Source organism: Tamandua tetradactyla, chromosome 3 (assembly GCF_023851605.1).
Source record: "Tamandua tetradactyla isolate mTamTet1 chromosome 3, mTamTet1.pri, whole genome shotgun sequence".
NCBI lineage: Eukaryota > Metazoa > Chordata > Mammalia > Pilosa > Myrmecophagidae > Tamandua > Tamandua tetradactyla.
This window is the reverse complement of record NC_135329.1, coordinates 161202156-161212264: the sequence shown is the minus strand read 5'-3', so window position 1 is coordinate 161212264 and position 10109 is coordinate 161202156. Positions and strand designations below refer to the sequence as shown.

The following is a 10109-nucleotide window of genomic DNA, read 5'->3' as shown; positions in this document are numbered from 1 at the left end:
CAACTAAAAACCACAAGCCCAGTTCTAGACACAGCTCAGAAAAGATAGGGAGGACCCTGCACCCTACATTCAGCTGGGGACAATCTTCTTTATGGGAGAGCGGAAGCTCAAGAAACTGCATTAGCACCAGCTGTTTTTTTTAAAAAAAAATCAAGAAACAGACATTTCAAGGAATAAAGCCCAGGGTTAGCATTTTAAAATATTAAAATATGCAGTGTACAACAAAAGAGTACAAGACAAAGAAACAGGAAATGATGGCCCATCCAAATGAAGAGGATGAAAATACAGAAAACACCAAGGAATAAGACCAGAATGTGGACACATCAAACAAAGACTTTCAAAAATAGTGATCTTAAAAATAAGCAGGTCAAATGAGGGCAGGGTGGGTGCTGAGCGACTCTGAGCCTCATGGATAAAAAATAATTAGAGACAAAATGTCATCATATGCGTTCTTCGTGCAAACTTGCTGGGAGGAGCACAAGAAGAAACACCTGGTAGCTTCAGTCAACTTTTTTGAGTTTTCTAAGAAGTGCTCAGAGAGGTGGAAGACCATGTCTGCTAAAGAGAAAGGAAAATTTGAAGACATGGCCAATGCACAAAGCCTATTATGAGAGAGGAATTGAAAACCTATATCCCTCCAAGAGGGGAGACAAAAAAACTCAAGGACCCCAATATACCCAAGAGGCCTCCTGTGGCCACCTTCTTTTTTTCTTCTGAGTATTGACCCAAAATCAAAGGCAAACATCCTGGCCTATCCATTGGCAATGTTGCAAAGAAACTGGGAGAGATGTGGAATAACTCTGCTGCAGATGAGAAGCAGGCTTATGAAAAGAAGGCTACTAAGCTGAAGGAAAAATATGAAAAGGATATTGCTGCATACCAGGAAAGCCTGATGCAGTCAAAAAAAAAGAGTCATCAAGGCTAAGAAAAAGGAGGAGAAGAAAGATGAAGGAGATGGTGATGATGAATAAGTTGGTTCTAGTGCAGTATTTTTTCTTATTATAAAGCATTTACCTCCCTGTACACAATTCATTCATTCTAGAGAAAAAAATTGAAATGTAAGGCTGTGCAAGATTTGTTTTTAAACTATACGGTGTCTTTTTTTTTGTATAGTTAACATACTACTGAATGTCTGTTTAGATAGCCCTCTCCTGGTGGTCCTTTCATTAGCCACTAACTTGGCCTGATACAATATGAAGGTTGCAAATTGGCATGGAAACTTAAAGCAAGTTCTTGCTGGTGCAGAGCACAAATTTGTTACATATGGGGATGGTAGTTTTCTTATCTTCAGTTGTCTTTGATGCAGCTTATCTGAAATAATTGTCATGTTGTTAAACTGAATACCACTCTAATTGCAAAAAAAAAAAGCTGCAAAAATAAAAAATTCAAGGAGAGGAAGGAAATTACAGAGAAAGTACCAAAGCATGTCAGGAAAACAAGGAAGGAGCAATATGAGAACCTTAGCAAAGAGATGGTGATTTGATAAAGGAACCAAAGAGAACTACTGGAGCCGAAGACCACAATAACTGAAATGAAAAATTCCCAGAATGATTTCAACAAATTGGAGCTGACAGAAGGATCAGTGAACCAATAAACTAAAAAATGAGACAATTGAAATGAGTAAGGCTGAGCAGAAGAAAGAATAACGGAATTATGAAAAGTTAAAATTGACGAAGACACCTCTGGGACACTTTCAGGCATTCCAATATATATACTAAGGGAGTCCCAGAAGGAAGATATTTCTCTCATTCAAAATGTTGATTGGAAAGGTTTGGAAATGATTATTCTGTTGCAAGTATAGCTGGTGGTAGAAAATCAGTCATTTTTATATAGTTAACTTAGAATGCAATTGAAAACTGGAATTCAGATATATTTTATATTAAAAAAAGGTAAAATATTTTCTCTTTTAGAAAAATGCCTTTATTATATTTTACTATATTAATGTCTTACTTAGACCACACTAAAGGGACAATAATAACAAACCATATGTTTAAAGAAACACAATATTTTGGAATCAAAGATGAAAGATACTTTTGTAAATGAAACAAAAATTTTAGTTAATGATGTTTCACTTTGGTATGTAACTACTATGATTGTGTAACTGCAAAATTTTCTAAATCAAAGATATGAACTCATTAAAAAAATAGCATAGTTCTCAGATTCAAATTAAAATGCACACCCAAAAGTACTCACTAATTTGAAGCTTAAAGTTCTCAATTTTCAAGATGATTTATTGAGGAGAAACTTTGCTCTTTAATTAAATAGATATTTTAAACACTAGCTCATATGTTTTTAAGGTATTGAGTTATGTAGTTTATAGTAATGGAGTATTACCGGCAAAAGCATTTGCAGGCAGGGCAAGATGGTGATGTGGGTAGGTATAGAATTTAATTAGTCCTTAGAGTGGCTTGTAAATAGCCAAGAACTGTCCGGAACAACTGTTTGAGGGACATCCGTGACTGGACACACATTGTACACCAGTCTGGAATAGGTGGAAGAACCAAGACAACAGCATAGAACTGTAAGTAAAGCCCAGCACCCTTCCCCCATCATCACAGCAGGATCTGTTGGAGACATCATTTTTTTCTGTGGGAAAAAAAGCAGCAGTCACTACTAGGTACAGTGGAAAGTAGCTCAACCAAGCTCCAATTGTGCATTTAATTAACAAATTTGGACAGCTCGATAGAAGCTCCAAGCAAGATAAACCTGTAGAAAGCAGTAACGTAACCCTGAGGTCTGTCCTGGGAAAGGAGAAGGGGATGATGAATTAAAAAAAAAGGCATTTGGAGTCAGCCAAGCTTAGAATATGGAAAAGGGTTGTGCACCAAAAATAGGACACACATAGAGATGGGTACCAACTCCAGCCTTTGATTGGTGGAAATTGGGAGCTGGGAACTAGCTCTGAAAAGGAATTTTATTTTATTTCTCTCTCTCTCTCTCTTTCTCTTTTTTAAAGTGTACTAAGCAGCTCATTAGAGAAAGCCTTAGACATTTTCAATTATCAGTGCTGACCCAAGCAAGGATGGAATTAAGACATTTCTGAGAGACAAAGTAACAAGTCAAACAAAGGAGAAAACTCTCTAAAGAGTATATCTTGCCCAAGTAAAGGGGGTGTTGGGGCCCAGTTCAAGTGGCAACCCTCTTTCAGAGAATTCCAACACCAGGGCTGGAAAACAGAAAGAGCTTAAGCTTGCCTTCTACCTCAGACTCTATCTCAACCATGCCCCTAGCAAGGCCAGGGTCTGCTGAGAAATAAAGGCACTGCACCACTTTATGCAGGTGGGGAGATATGGGCTGATAAGTGCCAACTGCTGAGCCAAATAAAAGCACAGTGTCTAGAGGATACACAGAAAAGTCTGACAACATGCTGTTTCTCATCCTCAGGGTAACTTCATACTGATTACACTCTCCTCCTCAGACCTGGGCCTGTCTAGTCTTGGGAAATCTGATTAGGGTCTATCATATCTGGAGAAACTCTCCTCAAAAAAAAAAAAAGATTCCAATTAGGTAGGGCAAAAACCAGAAAAACAGGAGCAGAAAAATTCTGATCAGTTAAACAGAACCTATGCTAGAGTCTAGAATAAATTGAATTGAATTCCAAAGGACAGATGGAGTACAACAAAACCAACCAACAAGAAAACCCTAGGTAAAGGAGTGAAAATGACCCCCAGAATAAACTAATGAAATCAGTCAGATGCCTAGATGCCAGCAAAAAATTCTAGTTACCCTAGGAAAAATGAAGATATGGCCCATCAAAGGAAAAAGACACATTAAACAAAATATAGGAGTTGAAACAACTAATTAATCATGTTCAAAGAAGCATGATAAATAAATTCAAAAATTAAATCAGTGAGTTGAGGGAAGATATGGCAAAAGAGATGAAGGATAACAGAGGCATTGGACAACCTTAAAGAAGAACTTGAAAGCTTGAAAAAACAAATGGCAGAACTTACGGGAATGAAAGACACAAATAGAAGAGATGAAAAACAGAATGGGGACTTACAGTAGATTTGAAGAGGCAGAAGAAAGGATTAGTGAACAAGAGGATGGACATCTGAAATTCTACAGGCAAAAGAACAGACAGGGAAAAGAATGGAATGGAAAAATAGGAGCAGGGTCTCAGGGAATTGAATGATAATATGAAGTGTATGACTATACATATTATGGGTGTCTCAGAAAGAGAAGAGAAGGGAAAAGTGGCAGAAAGAATAATGGGGGGATATAATTACTGAAAATTTCCCAACTCTTATGAAAGACATAAAATTTCAGATCCAAGAAGCACAGCATACCCCAAACAGAATATATTTGAATAGATATACTCCAAGAAACTTACTAATCAGATTGTCAAACGTCAAAGACAAAGAGAGAATTCTGAAAGCAGCAAGAGAAAAATGATTCATCACATACATGGAAAGCTCAATAAGACCATGTGCAGATTTGTCAGCAGAAACCATAGAAGTGAAAAGGCAGTGAATTGATATAGTAAAGATATTGAAAGAGTAACCAAGAATTCTGTATCTGTAAAAACTGTCCTTCAAAAATGAGGGAGAATTTAAAATTATTTTCAGATAAATAGTCACTGAGAGAATTTGTGAACGAAACACCTCCTCTACAAGAAATGCTATAAAGGAGAACTATAGGCAGATAGGAAAAGACAGATAGGAGAGAGAGGTCTGGAGAAGAGTATAGAAATGAAGACTATCAGTAAAGGTAAAAAGAGAGAAAAAATAAGATATGGTATAACAATAAATTCATGACACCTGCAACACCATGGATGAAACTTGAGGACCTTATATTGAGTGAAATTAGCCAGAAATAAAAGGACAACTACAGTTTGGCTTCGCTAATATGAATCAACATTGACAAACAACTTTTGAGAGTTAAAGTCAAGAACACAGGTTATCGGGAGAGAGAAAGTGGGTAGACAGTGGACATTTGATGCTGAATGGGGTACAGAATATTCAACAGTATTGATTGTAAAGATCCAGAAATGGATAGCACAATGCTATCTGATTATAGATAATACTGTAAGTACACTGAACAAAGCTGAGTGTGAGTATGGTTGAAAGAGGAAGGCTAGGGTATGTAGGACACCAGAAGAAAAGATAGAAGATAAAGACTGGGACTGGATAACTTAGAGAAACCTAGAATGAACAATGATGGTGATTAAATATACAAATATAGACTGTTTTTACATGAGGCAGGATGAATGAATGTCAACAATACAAGGTCTGAAAATGGGATGATATATGGAAAAATGCAATCAGTGCAAACTAGGGTCCATAGTTATCAGTAACATTGTAATATGCTTTTATTAAATACAAAGGCAATATACTAAAGCTAAGTGTCAATAAGAGGGCGATATAAGGGAAGGACATGGAATTTTTGTCTTTCTTCTTTGTATTCTATTTTTTTTATTTTTCAATTTTCCCCTCCTTTCTTTGTAGAAGAAGTGGAAATGTCCTCATATAGATTGTGGTGGTGATTGTATAACTATGTGATTATACTGGGAACCATTGATTGTTTACTTAAGATGGACTGTATGGTGTGTGAATAAAACTGTTTAAACAAAGCTCCTGTCAGATGGTACTAATTGCCATGGTTTGATAAACATTACTCCTGTTGACTCTTAAGAACATCTAGGAACTCGTACAGGTGAGGGGAAGCCGGGAGATCCTGGGAGGAAGCAGATGAGCAAGTAGGAAGGCGGAGGTTGTGGGGCCCTGTCTCCTGCAGCAGGGATGATGCAAGGTTGCAACAATCCATGAATATTCAGTTGCTGTCTTTCTTCCAGAGTGAAAGCTAAGTCCTTGTTGAGGTGGGGTTTCCAGGTCACTGGATAGCCACGCTGGTGGGTGTGGCTTCAGCAGCAGGTAGCCTGGGAGCTCCATTGTTAGCAGCTCCCAGGAGCAGGAGCGTCTCCCTGCAGCAGGGATGATGCTAGGTTGCAACAATCCGTGAATGTTCAGTTGCTGTCTCTCTTCCCAGCTCTGGCTGGGAGGCCGGAGCATTTTTAATGAAAAAGTGTCATAAATTGAAAAGCCAAAGATGAGGGTAGCAGGTGCTGCAAAGTTGGTGGTAGTTGTGGCAGTATTTTTACTGATGTTTTATGTTTATATCTCAAGTATTTGAAATAAAAATGGATGCAAGTTTAGGAAACTTATTTGCAAAGTCAGCACTGGACACAGTGTCAGGTACTACAAATCCTCACAGATATAAATCTCAAAAGCTTGCTCTGAGAAGCATTTTAGGGTTAAAGTGGCAAGTGGAGAAGCCAATGTGGTGGGACCAAAAATTTGCCTAGAAAACAGTGTTTTAATGAGTGGTGTTAAGAATAATGTTGGAAGAGGGATCAATGTTGCCTTGGCAAATGGAAAAACAGAAGTACTAGACATTAAATATTTTGACACATGGGGAGGAGATGTGGCATCATTTATTGAGTTTCTGAAGTCCATACAACATGACCCAATAGTCTTAATAGGGACATAAGATGATAGAGGAACTAAACTCAATGATGAGGCATCGTGACTCATTGCTAACTTGGGGAGCACATCTATCATTAATCTTGGTTTCAGAGACAACTGAGTCTTCTGTAGCAGAAAAGGCATTAAGACAAAAAGCCATTTTGAACAGCACATAATGAACAATAAAGGCACAAACAAATATGAAGGATGGCCTGAAGATTTAGAAATGGAAGGATGGATACCCAGAAGCAAGACTAAAGGAAATGTGGTGACTACTAATGAGAAAGCTATAATAGACAAATTCCATGTAAATATTTTAAGAGCATGCAGCCATCTTGGTGTATGCGTGAACATTATCTCTTCTGATATCAGGAATATTTATTACTAACATAAATAGATATTTTTGTAAATAGTCATCATAATGAGCAAATCACTGAACTATTTCCAAGCACATTTCCTTAATAATACAATGTTTAGACTTAGACTGTTATGGTAATCACATTAACTCTAGCAGTGTACTCAATAGATACCTGGACAGAATAGATTGTGAAAAGTATATATATGCCTGTATATGGATATAAGTACTGGTTGTGTGAAAATTGACCATGAAATAATACGGATTTTAGGGAGGGCACTATATTTTCTTATACATACCTATTGCCTTTTGATGATAATACTGCCTTTTAAATTAAAAAGATATTTGGGCCTGTACCACGTGTACCTCCTGTACCTGCCTGACACTGCCACCGAACTGTCTGCTAACAATGGAGCTCCCAGGCCACCTGCTGCTGACACCACACCCACCAGTGTGGCTATCCAGTGACCTGGAACCCCCACCTCAACAAGGACTTAGCTTTCCCCCTGGAAGAGAGACAGCAACTGAATATTCATGGATTGTTGCAACCTTGCATCATTGATCAGGATATACAGGTCCTTAGAGTAACTAAAAACTTGGAGCATCTCAGCTCTAACCTTGACAGACACCCATTATCTTCTCTTAATGGATCTTCAAGATAGAAATGAAAAGCTCTTTCTATAGAGCGCTAATGTCTGACATTGAGAAATTCATGCCTATTGTTTATACTCCAACTTTGGGTCTGGCTTGTCAACAGTATAGTTTAGCATTCCGGAAGCTAAGAGGGCTCTTTGCTAGTATTCATGATCAATTCTTAATGCCTCACCAGAAGATGTCATCTGGACTATTGTGGTGACTGATGAAGAGTTTTTTCTTGGCTTGAGAGACTTGGCTATAATGGGATGGGCATTCCTCTGGGTTAGTTGGCTCTGTATACAGCTTGTGGAGGTATGGATCCTCAGGAGTGTCTGCCTGTCATTCTGGATGTGGGAAGAGAAAATGAGGAATTACATTAAGATCTATTGTACATTGGTCTATGGCAGCAGAGAGTTAGATGATGATTTTTTTTGATGAATTCATGGAGGCAGTCACTTCTAAGTACAGCATGAATTACTTTATTCAGTTGGATGATTTTGCCAATGTGAATGCATTTCATCTCCTAAAAAAGGCATCAAACCAATATTACACATTCGATGGTGATATTTAAGGAACAGCATCTGTTGCAGTTGCAGGGTATCCTTGCAGCTTTTTGAATAACCAAGAACAAACTGTCTGATCAAACAATACTATTCCAAGGAGCTGGAGAGACTGCCTTAGAGATTGCACATCTGATTGTTATGGCAATGGAAAAAGAAGGTTTACCAAAGGAGAAAGCCATTGAAAAGATATGGTTGGTTGATTCAAAAGGATTGATTAGTAGTTGTTCTAGTTTGCTAACTGCTGGAATGCAATATACCAAAAACGGAATGGGTTTTAAAAAGGGGAATTTAATAAATTGCTAGTTTACAGTTCTAAGGCTGAGAAAATGTCCCAATTACAATAAGTCTATAGATATGTCCAATCAAAGGCATCCAGGGAAAGATACCTTGGTTCAAGAAGGCCAATGAAGTTCAGGGTTTCTCTCTCAAATGAGAAACCATATGGCAAACAGTGAGGGCTTCTCTCTCAGCTGGCAGGGCATATGGCGAACGTGGCATCATCTGCTAGCTTCTTCTCCTGGCTTCCTGTTTCATGAAGCTCCCCGGAAGGCATTTTCCTTCTTCATCAACAAAGGTTGCTGGCTGGTGAACTCTGCTTCGTGGTGCTGCAACATTCTTTGCGCTCTCTGAATCTCTTTCTCCAAAATGTTTCCTCTTCTGAATCTCTTTCTCCAAAATGTTTCCTCTTTTATAGGACTCCAGTAAGCCAATCAAGATTCACCCAAATGGATGGAGACATGTCATTACCTAACCCAGTTTAACAATCAACCCTCTTGACTAAATCACATCATCCAGGGAGACGATCCAATCACAGTTTCAAACATACAGTATTGAATAGGGACTACTCTACCTTTATGAAATGGGATTTTGATTAAAACATGGATTTTCTAGGGGGCATACATCCTTTTAAACCAGCACAGTAGTTAAGGGACGTGCTTCCTTAACACCAGAGAAAGAATTTGCCCGTGAACATGAAGAAATGAAGAACCTAGAAGCCATGGTTCAAAAATTAAAACCAACTGCCCTCTTGGAAATTGTTGCAATTCATGGTGCATTCTCAGAACAAATTCTCAAAGACATGACTGCCTTCAATGAGCAGCCTATTATTTTTGCTTTGAGTAATCCAACTAGCAAAGCAGAATGCACTGTTGAACAGTGCTATAACCTAACCAAGGGGTGTGCAATTTTTGCCAGTGGCAGTCTTTTTGATCCAGTCACTCTTCCAAATGAACAGACCCTATATACTGGCCAACACAACAATTCCTGTGTGTTTCCTGGAATTGCACTTGGTGTTGTGTCATGTGGATTGAGGCACATCCCAGATAAAATCTTTCTCATGACTGTTGAGGTTATATCTCAACAAGTAGGAGATAAACACTTGAAAAAGGACTGGCTTTATCCTCCTATAAACACTGTTAGAAATGTTTCTCTGAAAATTGCAGAAGAGATTGTGAAAGAGGCGTATAAGGAAAAGACAGCCCTGATTTATCCTGAGCCCTCAAACAAGGAAGCATTTGTCTGCCCTCAAATGTACAACACTGATTCTGATCATATTCTACCTGATTGCTATTCCTGCCCTGAAGAGGCCCAGAAAATTCAGACCAAAGTTGACCAGTACCATAATACCTGACATTTATATAACTCCATTAATGAGATCTTTAAGTTTGCATAATTTTTAAAGGTTGGAAACTTTTATAATGATTCATAAAATACATTAGTCTTACTTTAACAATCTACTTGTGGAAAAATATAATATAAACTAGGATAAACATCACACTAAACACTTTTGCTTAATTTGCCTTGTGGTTATTTATGGTTGCTATCATAAATTATTTGGCCCAAGTTCTCTTTAGAAGCTATTGTACCTATTACAAGAAACTCACTATTTTTATGTAGGGAACTAATAGGAAGACTAAAATTAGTAGTAAATTGTTATGATCAATCTTAAATTCTTCCGTTGATCGTTTTGTTAAAATCAACTTTTTTTAGTAAAGATAGAAATGAATTTAGGGATGTATGGACAGGTGCTCAAACAAAAGCAGCCATTTTGTTACCTAGAGAAAAGTAACTTCTCAACTATTTTTATCCCAG

The 10109-nt window shown here is 37.8% G+C and overlaps 3 pseudogenes; all 3 read left to right on the top strand.

The window, feature by feature from the left end:
* Positions 1–434: 434 nt before the first annotated feature.
* On the top strand, positions 435–971 carry LOC143676446 (high mobility group protein B1 pseudogene; annotated as a pseudogene).
* Positions 972–1193: 222 nt separating this feature from the next.
* On the top strand, positions 1194–9648 carry LOC143675819 (NADP-dependent malic enzyme-like; annotated as a pseudogene).
* Positions 6049–6852, top strand: LOC143676825 (protein FAM3C pseudogene; annotated as a pseudogene).
* Positions 9649–10109: the final 461 nt, after the last annotated feature.